The sequence below is a fragment of the Schistocerca gregaria genome, chromosome 8, assembly GCF_023897955.1.
Source record: "Schistocerca gregaria isolate iqSchGreg1 chromosome 8, iqSchGreg1.2, whole genome shotgun sequence".
Taxonomy (NCBI): Eukaryota; Metazoa; Arthropoda; class Insecta; order Orthoptera; family Acrididae; genus Schistocerca; species Schistocerca gregaria.
In genome coordinates, this window is record NC_064927.1 from 440,942,768 (window position 1) to 440,957,973 (window position 15,206).

Sequence of the window (15,206 nt, forward strand, 5' to 3'; positions counted from 1 at the left end):
TCCAATGCTAAATTTGTGATCCCTTGATGCCTCAAAACATGTCCTACCAACCGATCCCTTCTTCTAATCAAGTTGTGCCACAAACTTCTCTTCTCCCCAATCCTATTCAATACCTCCTCATTAGTTACGTGATCTATCCACCTTATCTTCAGTATTCTTCTGTAGCACCACATTTCGAAAGCTTCTATTCTCTTCTTGTCCAAACTAGTTATCGTCCATGTTTCACTTCCATACATGGCTACACTCCAAACAAATACTTTCAGAAACGACTTTCTGATACATAAATCTATATTCGATGTTAACAAATTTCTCTTCTTCAGAAACACTTTCCTTGCCATTGCCAGTCTACACTTTATATCCTCTCTACTTCGACCATCATTAGTTATTTTACTTCCTAAATAGCAAAACTCCTTTACTACTTTAAGTGTCTCATTTCCTAATCTAATTCCCTCAGCATCACCCGATTTAATTTGACTACATTCCATTATCCTCGTTTTGCTTTTGTTAATGTTCATCTTATATCCTCCTTTCAAGACACTGTCCATTCCGTTCAATTGCTCTTCCAAGTCCTTTGCTGTCTCTGACGTAATTACAATGTCATCGGCGAACCTCAAAGTTTTTACTTCGTCTCCATGAATTTTAATACCTACTCCAAATTTTTCTTTTGTTTCCTTTACTGCTTGCTCAATATACAGATTGAATAACATCGGGGAGAGGCTACAACCCTGTCTCACTCCTTTCCCAACCACTGCTTCCCTTTCATGCCCCTCGACTCTTATTACTGCCATCTGGTTTCTGTACAAATTATAAATAGCCTTTCGCTCCCTGTATTTTACCCCTGCCATCTTCAGAATTTGAAAAAGAGTATTCCAGTCAACATTGTCAAAAGCTTTCTCTAAGTCTATAAATGCTAGAAACGTAGGTTTGCCTTTTCTTAATCTTTCTTCTAAGATAAGTCGTAAGGTCAGTATTGCCTCACGTGTTCCAACATTTCGACGGACTCCAAACTGATCCTCCCCGAGGTCTGCATCTACCAGTTTTTCCATTCGTCTGTAAAGAATTCGCGTTAGTATTTTGCAGCCGTGGCTTATTAAACTGATAGTTCGGTAATTTTCACATCTGTCAGCATCTGCTTTCTTTGGGATTGGAATTATTATATTCTTCTTGAAGTCTGAGGGTATTTCGCCTGTCTCATACATCTTGCTCACCAGCTGGTAGAATTTTGTCAGGACTGGTTGTCCCAAGGCCGTCAGTAGTTCTAATGGAATGTTGTCTACTCCGGGGGCCTTGTTTCGACTCAGGTCTTTCAGTGCTCTGTCAAACTCTTCACGCAGTATCGTATCTCCCATTTCGTCTTCATCTACATCCTCTTCCATTTCCATAATATTGTCCTCAAGTACATCGCCCTTGTATAAACCTTCTATATACTCCTTCCACCTATCTGCCTTCCCTTCTTTGCTTAGAACTGGGCTGCCATCTGAGCTCTTGATATTCATACGCGTGGTTCTCTTCTCTCCAAAGGTCTCTTTCATTTTCCTGTAGGCAGTATCTATCTTACCCCTAGTGAGATAAGCTTCTACATCCTTACATTTGTCCTCTAGCCATCCCTGTTTAGCCATTTTGCACTTCCTGTCGATCTCATTTTTGAGACGTTTGTATTCCTTTTTGCCTGCTTCATTTACTGCATTTTTATATTTTCTCCTTTCATCAATTAAATTCAATATTTCTTCTGTTACCCAAGGATTTCTAGCAGCCCTCGTCTTTGTACCTACTTTATCCTCTGCTGCCTTCACTACTACATCCCTCAGAGCTACCCATTCTTCTTCTACTGTATTTCTTTCCCCTATTCCTGTCAATTGTTCCCTTATGCTCTCCCTGAAACAACCTCTGGTTCTTTCAGTTTATCCAGGTCCCATCTCCTTAATTTCCCACATTTTTGCAGTTTCTTCAGTTTTAACCTACAGGTCATAACCAATAGATTGTGGTCAGAGTCCACATCTGCCCCTGGAAATGTCTTACAACTTAAAACGTGGTTCCTAAATCTCTGTCTTACCATTATATAATCTATCAGATACCTTTTAGTATCTCCAGGGTTCTTCCACGTATACAACCTTATTTCATGATTCTTAAACCAAGTGTTAGCTATGATTAAGTTGTGCTCTGTGCAAAATTCTATTAGGCGGCTTCCTCTTTCATTTCTTAGCCCCAATCCATATTCACCTACTATGTTTCCTTCTCTCCCGTTTCCTACACCCGAATTCCAGTCACCCATTACTATTAAATTTTCGTCTCCCTTCACTATCTGAATAATTTCTTTTATTTCATCGTACATTTCTTCAATTTCTTCATCATCTGCAGAGCTAGTTGGCATATAAACTTGTACTACTGTAGTAGGTGTGGGCTTCGTATCTATCTTGGCCACAATAATGCGTTCACTATGCTGTTTGTAGTAGCTTACCCGCATTCCTATTTTCCTATTCATTATTAAACCTACTCCTGCATTACCCCTATTTGATTTTGTGTACGAAACGTAATTCAGTTACATATTTGCTTCCATTTCGCGTATTGCGGCAGTCGTTTGTGGAACCAGACTCCTAATTCCGCGAAAATGCTCTGCGGCACTTTTATCATGTTACAATTTGATCGACGTTTCGTACATTTTACGCCGCTGAAGATCTCTTCGAAGGCTCTTTGTAATGCCCCAGTTGTATACAGTTCCATAAAAAAGTAAAAGACGGTGTCAAAATTCTGCATCATAAACATTAAAAACTACTTGTGTACGTCAGAAAAGTTGCCACGTCTTTCGTTATAACTCAACCGAAAACAAGCCACAATGTATTTACTAGTTCTGTATATACTTTAGCGGCTTGTCTTAGTTACCGCACCTTACATAAATCGCTAATTCTGATAAGGTGGAGTTTCGTGTGAAAGTAGTGTCTCTAGTTGGTAATTTTAGTGTGTTTGTTACTCACTTCAGCGTCTCGGTCCAGTGTGCAAGTACTCAGAAATATACCTCTCCATTTCGCACACACACACACACACACACACACACACGCGCGCGCGCGGAGCGAGTGGAGAGAACTCGTGCACGAGCTCTGCAACAACTTTCTCTCCACCCCTCGGACGCTGAGCTCCAATAGATACATCCCACGGAGAAATTAATACTTTGCATATTGCCGTTATCTGTGAAATTAAAACGAGCTGGCTGTTACGGCTCTGTCTTCCCTCCTCGCTTCCTTTCTTGCTTCTTCCTATCTATTTCTCTCTCTCTCTCTTCCTCTTGCCACCCCACAGCGCCGGCTTCCTTACACTTCCTAACCATTACCATACATCACGAGCCAAAGAGGGAAAGGAAAGAAAAAAGACGACGTGAAAAAACTCCGTTGCAGATATAGGAAGCAGGGGTGGCCAAGCCAAGGCGGCTCCAGAACGCCGCCAGGCCCTTCTACCGCACTTCGCAGTACGCTCTGACCGCCGCGCCGGCCACAGCGAGACAAATGAAAAGTGCGCCGAGGTTGCAGCGTTGTAGCTCAGGCGGGCAGCGCACTCAGTGCCGCGGAGCTGGACGCGAACACCAAGTCAAGGGCAGTGTCACGGGCCTGCTTTGTAACCTCTGCAGTGACGGAACTAACTAAATGTCAACGAAGTAAATAAGAATCTCTACGAATCAGTGTGAAAATACAGAGAGAACCTGCAGATCTGTGGGTGAAAACTTCAGTGTATAACTGTATCATAAGATAAAGCTAATCACAAAGCTCCACTTGCGAAATAGTAAGCTAGATTCATCGCCTCACGGAAACACGATAGACGTTTAGAGCTGTGCTCAGAGCTACCGTGAAACATTTAGAGGCATACCTAGGATGCACTGCTGGACGAGGTTTACGAGTCGAAACACTATGGAAGTAATGTACCATCTGTCAGTGAGAAGGCAAGAGCCACACAGGTGGAAGTTGTTCACACCACACGAGCCACGACCACATGTATTTCAAGGTTACTGTAATTGGTCATGTGCATATGCTAAGGCTATGTATTTCGCACCCGGCTGGACTGGCCGTACGGTTCTAGGCGCTACAGTCTGGAACCGAGCGACCGCTACGGTCGCAGGTTCGAATCCTGCCTCGGGCATGGATGTGTGTGATGTCCTTAGGTTAGTTAGGTTTAATTAGTTCTAAGTTCTAGGTGACTGATAACCTCAGAAGTTAAGTCGCATAGTGATCAGAGCCATCTGAACCACTTTCGTATTTCGCAAATGATCCACTAATTTAACAGTATATGTAACCATTCTCTTAAAGTGTTTATAACTTGCAAAAAAAAAAAATGGTTCAAATGGCTCTGAGCACTATGCGACTTAACTTCTGAGGTCATCAGTCGCCTAGAACTTAGAACTAATTAAACCTAATTAAACAAGACACACATCCACGCCCGAGGCAGGATTCGAACCTGCGACCGTAGCGGTCACGCAGCTCCAGACTGAAGCACCTAGAACCGCACGGCCACAACGGCCGGCGTTTATAACTTGCATACCTAATTTAATTACAAATGTACATACTAGAAAAAAATTAAAATAAAATATGCCATCACTGGCACGAACGCTGTCACTTCAAGTGTATTTTAATAGATTATCCCAAATCGTACGCATATACACATGCTTTATCAGTGTCTGCTTGAATGATATATGTCAATTCCCGTATCGGCGATCTTAATCTTCATGTGCTTCCTTGCCACTCTGCAAAATATTTTTATTAGTGACTCACTTTCCAAAGACGATTGCTTGTTATAGTATCGTCGACATTTGTGCCATCGTTGTCCTTCCCAGTCTTCCTTCCATGCGTTGTGTTTCCTCACTTTAAGTACAGGGATGTGCTCGGAAGCACTAAAATCTGGGATAAATACAGTGAGTCCAAAAAGTATTCGTCTAGTTGTAATTTAAAAAAAAAATATGTCACGTGAAAGGAAGGGAACATAAAATGTAAACATCCAATGAAATGCAACGAACCTTGTAAGTCATTTTTATTGACGGACAAGGAAAGAAATACATCCATAGCGATAACAAAATTGACAAAATATAGACTTTATTCCAGGACTACTTCAAAAAGTATTCGTCCACTCATACATTTTTTTTTTAAATTTACAACCTGAAAATATGATTTCAAGCACAAAAATTAATATTTAGTAGGGTTTCAATTTGCAGCTATTACTGCGTGTAGTCGTCCGGGCATCGACTTGACCAAGTTTGCCGTCAGGGAGTCTGGAATTTTGTCCCATTCGTCTTGCAGTGTTTCTTGTAGGTCTCTCTTGTTAGAAATGTGTCTTCTCCTGATGCCATCTTCCAGTACTTCCCAAAGATGTTCATTTGGATTAATGTCTGGGCTCTGAGGAGTGTTGTTAAGGTGTTTGGGTTATTGTACAGGAGCCACAGCCTTGTATTTAGAGCCGTATGCTTTGGGTCGTTATCTTGTTGAAAAATGTAATTTCCTTGCGAACCTAATTTTCCAACGGCAGGATTCAGATTCTCCTTTCAAATGTTGATATACATATGGCGATCCATTGTACCTTCTATGAAATGTAATTTCCCAACACCTGCAGCACTCATACAGCCCCACTCCATTAGGGGGCCACCACTGTGTTTAACCGTTGGCACAAGATTGCGTGGTAACATCTCCGCATTCTTCTTTCGCCATACCATTTGCCTACCATCCGACCCGAATACGTTATATTTACTCTATTCTAGAAGTGTTCCGTTTTGGATCTATGTTCCATCGCAAAATGAAGACGTTCCTTTTGATTCTGTTCACTGACCCAAAATTTCTTGCGCGCTACCCGCCCGTGATACCCATACGTTTTGAAGGAATTTCTGATTGTGTTGACACATACCTTCTTTCCCCTAGACTCTAACTTCCCAGCTAACTTAGGAGCGCTGATATTAGGTTTGCTCTTCATTTCCATCATGATAAATCTCACGTCTGCATTAATCAACGTGTGAGGGCGTCCTGTAAATGGTTGGTTTCTTAATGATTTTGTAGCGCAAAATCCGTCTGTCATCAACTGAACCGTCGATCTAGGTCTACCGACTGCTTTAGCAATCTCGTAAGAAGGTTTGCACTCATTATGCAAACGCAGAATAAGTTTCCTTTCGATCAGCGTCGTCTCACTACCCTTACGGCCCATGGCGCTAATTGCACTGTATGGGCGCCTTTCAGAACCACAACAGGCGATAGAGTGAGACCGCACGCGGTTGGCTCTAGAGTATGCCGTGGGTCAGCGTTATAGTTTAATCAGTGCGCGCAGAATTTTGGCATGTTGAGATGGTGGACTAGCTCTTATATTACATTTTCTATTTTGTTAACCTTGCAGTCGATTTGGATGTATTTTTTCCTTGATTTTCAACAAAAATGACTTTTCGAGGTAATTCTTACATGACTGGCTCTTTAGATTTTGTATACATTTCATGTTACACAGACTTTATTTTCTAAAAGACATGCAGCTAGACGAATACTTTTTGGGCTCACTGTAAGTGTCCGGCTTGATTTTCTGTCCTTTGCGAGCAGGGTCACGTGCCCGATTTGTTGGAGTCTTTGGTGCAAAGCAGTGCAGAGAAAGTTCAATAGAGTTCCATACGGCTGCAGCTCCACCACCTTTCCAGAGTTTTTACAGTAGAAGGGATAGACAAAAGATAAAAGATAAAAGATAATGCGTTACGGAATTCACGGAACAAGCCCCGAAGCATGTTCACAACATGACTTGGCCACTATTTTGTCCGACAGCTACCATCTGTCACCGAGCGGGGTGGCGCAGTGGTTAGACACTGGCTTCGCATTCGGGAGGACGACTGTTCAATCCCGCGTCCGGCCATCCTGATTTAGGTTTTCCCTGATTTCCATAAATCGCTCCAGGCAAATGCCGGGATGATTCGTTTCAAAGGGAACTGCCGACGTCCTTCCCCGTCCTTCCCTAATCCGACGACACCGATGACCTCGCTGTCTGGTCTCCTTCCCCAAACAAACCAACCCCCAACCATCTGTCCGCTATCGATGGGTTCACTCTGCGATGAGATTAGACATAGCCCACCTTACCTCGTCGGTCTCAGTTCATGCGAGAGAAAGTTCGTGAGAGAGTCCATAGCGTTGCATCTCAACCAATTTCTGCTTCATGTTCATGAGATGTGCGTCGCTGTCACCGCGTATTACTATGGGGCCGACAGCCACTAATACACTTACGACTTACATAAGATCAGCAGCTGTTTAGTCTAAGTGTCCGACGGTATTACTGGTTCTTTCATGCGAATAATCGAGGCCATATTCGTCTCTTTTGCGCCTGCAGGAAATAAAACCATTTCACTTCACTGCTTTTCTCTTGAGAAAATGTGACCGTCAATGATACTGCATTCAGCTTTGACGAAACGTACTGCGAACGTCTCGATATCATTGTTGTGGTCTTCGGCACGAAGACAGATTTGCTGCAGTCATGCTATTGTATCCTATGAAAGCCTCTTCATCTCTGCATTTAACTACGCCAACCTGCATCCATTTGAAGCTACTTACTGTGGGAAATCCAAGCCTTGGTCTCCTCCTGCAATTTTTACCCTCTACACTTCCTTGAATTACCAAGTTCACGACTGCTTGATGTCTCAGTATGCGACCTACCAGCCCAGTCCTTTTAATGAAGCTGCGCCACAAATTTCTTTTTTCTCAACTCAGTTCAGTATTTCGCCATTAGTTTTTCAATTTACCCATTAGTTATTCAATTTACCCATCTATTTTTCTTTTCTAGCACCAGATTCCTACAGCTTCTGTTCTCATCTTGTTCGGGCTGTTCATCTCCCTCGATTCACTTCAGTTCAGCGCTGCATTCCAAATACCTTCAGAGAAGACTTCCTAATTTTTGAATTTTTATTCGATGTTGACAAATCTCTCTTTTTCAAAAACGCTTTCCTTGCTGTTATCAGTCTGCATTTTACGTTCTCTTCACTAGCGAAGCCAGCAGTGCTTCGCAATTTCTTCTACCCCCTACCCCCCACTTTGTCTCTCTCCATCTCCTTCTGCCCACTCTTCTTGTCCATCTCTTCCTCCTCTCCCGCTCTCTGTGCGTCACCTCCTCCTCCTTCTCCCTCTCTATACCCATTTCCTTCCCTCTCTCTGACAATCTCTTCTGCCCCCTCTTACTATCAGCCTCGCTTATAGTTATTTCCTACGAAACCTTGAGTGGCAACTGAAGTCGCTTAAAATGAATCGGCAAATTGACTGGGATCTTTGGTGTCCAGGATATGAGAGACCTCTCCTATTGACGATAGTAGCTTCAGTCGCAGTATTTTGCATAGTTTAAATCTGCAAATGGATAGGGTTATATGTGAAAGATTCAGATTCCGTAAAAGTATTCTAATCATAAGCCGACAAGCCAAAAGTACAACTTTCCCGTTTCCTGCTAAAACCGACTGCGAAGAAGTAAACAAAAGAGGACAGAGCTGTGTAAACGATTTTCGTTTAAAATTATGTATAAGGAGAAAGAATATATACAAGTTGTTCCAATGGTTCAAATGCCCGCTATGTTAGTTAAAATGACTGCAAGAAAGAAAACGGAACAGTTCAGTTTCACAACACAGCATTTTTTTCCTCACACTTTATTAAAAAAACCTCCATATCTTGTTTAAAAAATACAGCCTATACCTAAAATGTTTACTAGTAACTTTATAGTTATAGTTTTTATTTATACACTCATCCAAAGTAAATATTTAAAAAATATGTAACCTTTGTGCGTCCGACCGTTTATTAGGATATCGTGTAAAAACATTAAGTAAATCGGGCAAAGGCCGGCCGCTGTGGTCGAGCGGTTCTAGGCGCTTCAGTCCGGGACTGCGCTGCTACTACCGTTGCAGGTTCGAATCCTGCCTCGGGCATGGATGTGTGTGATGTCCTTAGGTTAGGTAGGTTTAAGTACTTCTAAGTCTAGGGGACTGATGACCTCAGATGTTGAGTCCCATATTGCTTAGAACCTTTTGAACCATTTGAGATCGGACAAGAACTTTTCGAGGTTTTTGATAACAATTTTAAAGAACGACTTGTTCAAATGGCTCTGAGCACTATGCGACTTAACTTCTGAGGTCATCAGTCGCCTAGAACTAACCTTAGGACATCACACACATCGATTCTCGAGGCAGGATTCGAACCTGCGACCGTAGCGATCGCTCGTCCCAGGACTGTAGCGCCTAGAACCGCACGGCCACTCCGGCCGACCAAAGAACGACTTGTCTTTATACTGTATACTAGTATAGAAGATTAATGAAAAGCTACCTGATCTGTATGATTACACAACTCTTATATTAAGATGAGTTTTAGTTCGTTGAACATCTTCAGGTCTCGATAAAGATAACCGTTTACTTCAGCCATCGTCCGTTATTTTTCTGCCAAAATAGTTACTCTTATCTACCACTTTCAGTGACTTGTTGCCTAACACAATTGCCTCAGCATTGTCTACTTCAATTGGACTACACTCCACTACTTTTATTTCACTTCTGTTGAGATTCATTTTATACACTCCTTTGCATAACGCTCTCCATTCCGTTCATCTGCTCTTCTAAATCTTTTGCTGTCTCTGAAGAATTACTATGTCATCAGCAGCCTTTAAGTTTTTATTTATTTTCTCTAATCCTTAATTCACTCGGCATGTTTCTCTTTGCTTTCGTTTACTGATGGCACAATGTACAGATTGAATTACAGCTGGGCGTCCCATTTCTTTGTCAGCTACTGTTCCGCTCTTATGTTCTTGGACTCGGTTTTTTCACAAGTTGTAGGTAAACATCCATTCCGTGTATTTCGTCGCTTTCAGAAAGCTCTTGTCGCCATTGTCAGTTTGCATTTCCCTGCTTCACCCTTCGTCAGTATGGCGCCGAGACGGAAAAAAAACGCGTTCACGCGATGTCGCTGTCAATCATTTCGGTCCGCTGCGAGGTGAAATGCGGATCGGAGCTGAAGCATCCAAGGCGGAGGTTAAAGAGAGGGAAACAGAGCAGGCGGCGCGCCAGCCGCTCTCCGCTGACGGCCCCCTAAGGTGACCGCATTTCACTCCGGCGCTTCGCCAGTCGCACGGAAAATAACCGAGCCAACTTGCCGGCTCCCTCACGCCGTCCCGACCCCGGCGCCGTGCTTTTGACGAACACACAAGTACTTGTAGCCTAATTAATGTACGTCATCAGTCAGACGTAAAAAGCAACAAAAAAAGAAAACAACACAATTAGTTGATGTGCCCTGGTCGGACGAGCTTGTAATGTCATCTCTAAGTAAGCAAAAATGAGAGAAGGGATGCGCCGACATCGAGGTGTCGTAAATGCGGTAAAATGTTTTCGTGTTTTTTTAGAACCCACCCCGTTTCACTCAAATTTAATTATTTTAGACGTAATGTTTTCGTTTACAAAGAAATCGTGTGGGATGGAGGGAGACTGCACGCATGTAAAACAGGTAGCGTGCGAGTTTTGTTAATTTCGCAGAGGAACGGGATTAATCCGCCGCGTTGTTTTGTTCAGCCGAAACTCGAATGTAAGACAAAAATTTTAATTTTCCTGTAATGAGGCACTTCGCAAGTGTTACATGCATAATGATATATGTCATTTTCATAGCGTCGCGCCCCGCAAGGTTGAGGGAAATTAGAATTTTTCACTAGCGGGAGATTAAATACGAGAGCGCCGAACACTGCTCTCCACACACAAGCACGCACACGCAAGCACACGCACATCCTGTTACAGAGAAGCCGGAAAGATACAGTCGCGTTCAAGATTTTTCTACTGCTGCGCCATACAGTGAATGCTGTTGCAAGCGCCACGGTAGGAGTAACATATTGCCTTACATACAACACTGATTTCTGTCTTGATTTGCGTGGTGGGCGTCGTGTGAATGTGTGTGTGTAGGGGCGGGGGGTGAAAGGGGACGGAGAAGGAGTTAAAGGATGGAGAATTATGGGACAGCGAGGAAATGGTTTATTAAAAATTTGTATCAGCTGACGATAAACCAGTGAGCCAACGACATTATTACGAGTTCAGATCACAACGAAAAACGCCTGAATGACGTTTTAATACAACGTTGGAAAAAACAGCAGCACCGAAAGAAAGTAATGTACAGTAATGAAATTTCTGGAATACATTTGTCTAGGTAACGTATTCGCGTTATCAACGTTGCAAGGTCACAGGTTAATGTAGGCGCGAGAAAAGCAGTTGCAAATGTGAAATGGTAGTACATTAACGACCGGTATAACAGCCAAAATGTTGAAGGCAAGCATACGTAAGTAAATGCAAGCATTATGTCTTACAGCTGACGGATACCAGTTTGTGGTACGAGTTCCCTGCCTGTTGCCCTTGGTTGCTCGATACAGGGACGACTAATGCTGTTTGTGGATGACGCCGGAGTTGTCGCCCGATGGTGTCCCATACGTGCTCGATTGGAGACATTTGGTCATCGAGCAGGCCAACGCTACATCTGGAGCGTGCTGGATTAGGGTTGGGTTGTTGTGGGGGAGGAGACCAGACAGCGAGGTCATCGGTCTCAACGGATTAGGGAAGGAAGTCGGCCGTGCCCTTTCAAAGGAACCATCCCGGCATCTGCCTGTAGCGATTTAGGGAAATCACTGAAAATCTAAATCAGGATGGCCGGATGCGGGGTTGAGCCGTCGTCCTCCCGAATGCGAGTCCAGTGTGCTAACCACTGCGCCACCTCGCTCGGTCTTCGTGCTGGATTACAGCAGTGGTATATGGGCGAGCGTTATCTTGTTGGAAAACACCGCCTGGAGTACTGTTCACCATTGGCAGCATAACATGTCTAATGACCATACTGACATACAAGTTTGCAGTTAGGGTGCATGGGATACCCACGAAAGCGCTCCTGCTGTCATACGAAATCTCGCTCCATACCATGACTCCAGGAGCAGTTCCAGTGTGTCAATGCTGCAGGCAGGTCAGTTACCAGCACTCCTTCTAACCAACACACAGCCATCACTAGCATCGTAAGAGAATCGGCTTCCATCAGAAAACGCAGCACACCTCCACTCCGCTCTCGCCTGACACCACTGAAGTTGCGAACGGCGGAGGTTTGGGGTCAGCGGAATGCACACTACAGGGCGCCCACCTCGGAGCTGTCCTTGAAGTAACCGATTCGCAACAGTTCGTTGTGTCGTCGTGGTGCCAACTGCTGCCCCAATTGCTGCTGCAGACGCATAAGATGCGCAACTGTCTCGTGGAAGGAACGCCCAGCTTCTTGTAGCCCTATTCACGACCTTATTCAAACGCAGTGAACTGTTGATAATTGCATCTGTATCGCCTTGAAGGCATTCTTGACTAACATCAACTCACTACGTCCGATCTCAAAGGTAACTAACGCTCAAGAGCGTTACAGCACGTATTTAAAGCAAACATGATTTGCATTTTCATAGTGGCGCTATTAGGTATGTGACTGGTTCGAAGTTTGAATAGACGTCATCTTTCAGACGCAGAAACACGTCTGCCAACTTTCGTTTACCTCGCACAACTCCTTTCTTCCCCATTAATTATGTCATAACACAAAGTTTGAATTGAGGCTGACCGATACAACTTTGACGATCCGTAGAGCTGTTGGCTGACATCTGCGAACACGGTTTCCTATCCTCTAAGTTTGTATACTTCTGTTACACCATATATAAGGTACATGGACACTTGGAATGCTGATGACGTCTTTCTGTAAACTTTAAAGGTGGATATGTTGTTATTAACGGATACTGTCATATTGCAACAAATAGATTAAGAGAAGGTGTGTTCGACAGTAATTATGTTCTTTGGAAGTCTAGAAGCAGTGACGTACCAGATGACCAGATAACGCATTACGTGAATATAACAAAGAAAAAACCATGTCAATAAACAATAATGTGAATGGTGTTACAAGATGATAATAAGAACTTACAAGCGTGACGGAGCAGAGTAATTGTATCCATTTTAGATGAGGTACTTTGTTGAGGACACAACTAGGTTTTGAAGCCAAACGTGTTATATGATAATGGCTGGTTCAAATGGCTCTGAGCACTATGGGACTCAACTGCTGTGGTCATCAGTCCCCTATAACTTAGAACTACTTAAACCTAACTAACCTAAGGACATCACACACATCCATGCCCGAGGCAGGATTCGAACCTGCGACCGTAGCAGTCGCACGGTTCCGGACTGCGCGCCTAGAACCGCGAGACCACCGCGGCCGGCCTATATGATAATGTAGTCAGTGAAATATGAGAAAGTACGAATTGTCGTTTGTACGACGTAATAGACTTGATTCATTACTTACACACGTACTAACACTGGAAGGCAGGCAGCCCCAACCGGTTTGCAAGGAGAATGAGAACAGGAAATCCACAAACACACCGCAGACGGTATGTATGGTGTGTACACCGCGGCCTTGTCTTCGTGTCAACCTACATATGACTGCAATCTGTTTTCACAAGCTAAGTGTCTGTAATGAAATGGCAGAATTCCGCTAATGGAACTAGTAGAGATGACCTTTCATGGAAACTTTAGAAGAGCTGACTTCTTTTGCTGTTCGTCCGTCTTGGATTCCGTTCAGGTGTGAGAGCCATCGTCATTTATTTTCGTACATTGTGCTATTTTAAAAATATTCAGTACTTTTTAACCTTTCCAGTCTACTGCAGCACGGTAACATTCCTCGCATTGTTCCACTTATGGCGTACTACTTGCCACACGTTGTCATAAAATTTTAATTATACTCTTAAAAACATAGTTACGTAATACATTTTTATTCACTCGCGAATCAATGTTTGTACTTCTGATACAGATTAAGCCCGCGTACCGCAGAAGTGCAGTACATCGTTAGAGGACACAGAAAAAAAAATCTAAAAATATGGCACAGCCCGTCTCCAATTTATCAATGGCTTGCGTAATTTTGTTTTGGCTCCTCTCGCAGTGTACGGATTTCACTGTATACCGTGGCGGCCGACATCATATCTACAAACGAAAAGTTTTGCTGAGACTGGATATTTGGGTCTAAAAGCAGTAGTATTGGTCTTTTGTCCATAGAGTTTCATATTATACCCCAAGCTGATCTCTTGGAGACGATACACAGATTCCTGCAGGTCATCCTCAGTTTACTGAGTAATAACTTAATCGTCAGAAAACATCCATGTATTTAAGTGCAGTCTTCCATTTATTTTAATATCAGAACTTCCTCTGAGCTCCCATCCTCTAATCGTACTGTCTATGAACAGCTCCTGGCAAGAATTCCCGCTGCTTGTGACATTTTACTAACCTCACCGACTTGTTCAAACGGAGAGAACATAACTTTGTGCAACGAGGCATGCCTGCACAGAAAGTGGGGAAAGCCATTTTGAGCAACTGTTGTGAAGTAGAGCTTACTGATTAATTCGTTACCTAAAAGGTGCTACTTCATTTCCCTTTTGACTTTTGGGTCTAAATCGTATAAAGGATGGGGCACACCACATATAAGATGTATGCAGTTTGACAGAGAGGCCGGGGGACTTCCCACACATCCGGCTTATAAGCATGACATCGCAGCCACTGATTATCATCTATCTGTATAACACAGGAGACCGTTTCTCTACGTTTTAAAGACTGTGGAGTAGTAGCAACTTCAGTCGTGGACTGGCTGAAATCACAGGTGACGAAATCCTGTGCAGATATTCGATAGCGGCTTGTTCTACGGTATCAAACGCGTTTGGGAAATGTGCATCGTAATGAGAATCGTGCTGGTGGAACTCATAATAATTATTTACTCTACCCCCGTGCTTATCCTTTCCAGGCACTCAGTTCGACCTTTTAAGACATATGTCATAATACACCTTTGAAAATGTTTGTGCTAGTTTTTGAAATACATAGCGTATCGAACGAAACAACAAGATTTCTGTCACCAACCACTGTTTTATTTATTTCCACAACGCGTTTCAAAGGTTGCAACCTCCATCATCGGGTGGAATTATTTGTATTAATATGACGTGTGTGTTGGATTACGACTTTACGCTAACCTGTGGCACTGTCTAATAGAGAAACAAAACACTGTTTCAGAACATGGCTCCGTGGTGTCTCTGACTAAAAATTGAAAATACTTTATGGAAATAAAACATCTAAAACAGAATACTGCAACGGTCATGGGCTCCTTTCTCTGTCGTAATACATCACATATGAACTGCCATACTTTGTAAACTAAGATGGTGTCTAGAATCTGTGTAAGGAA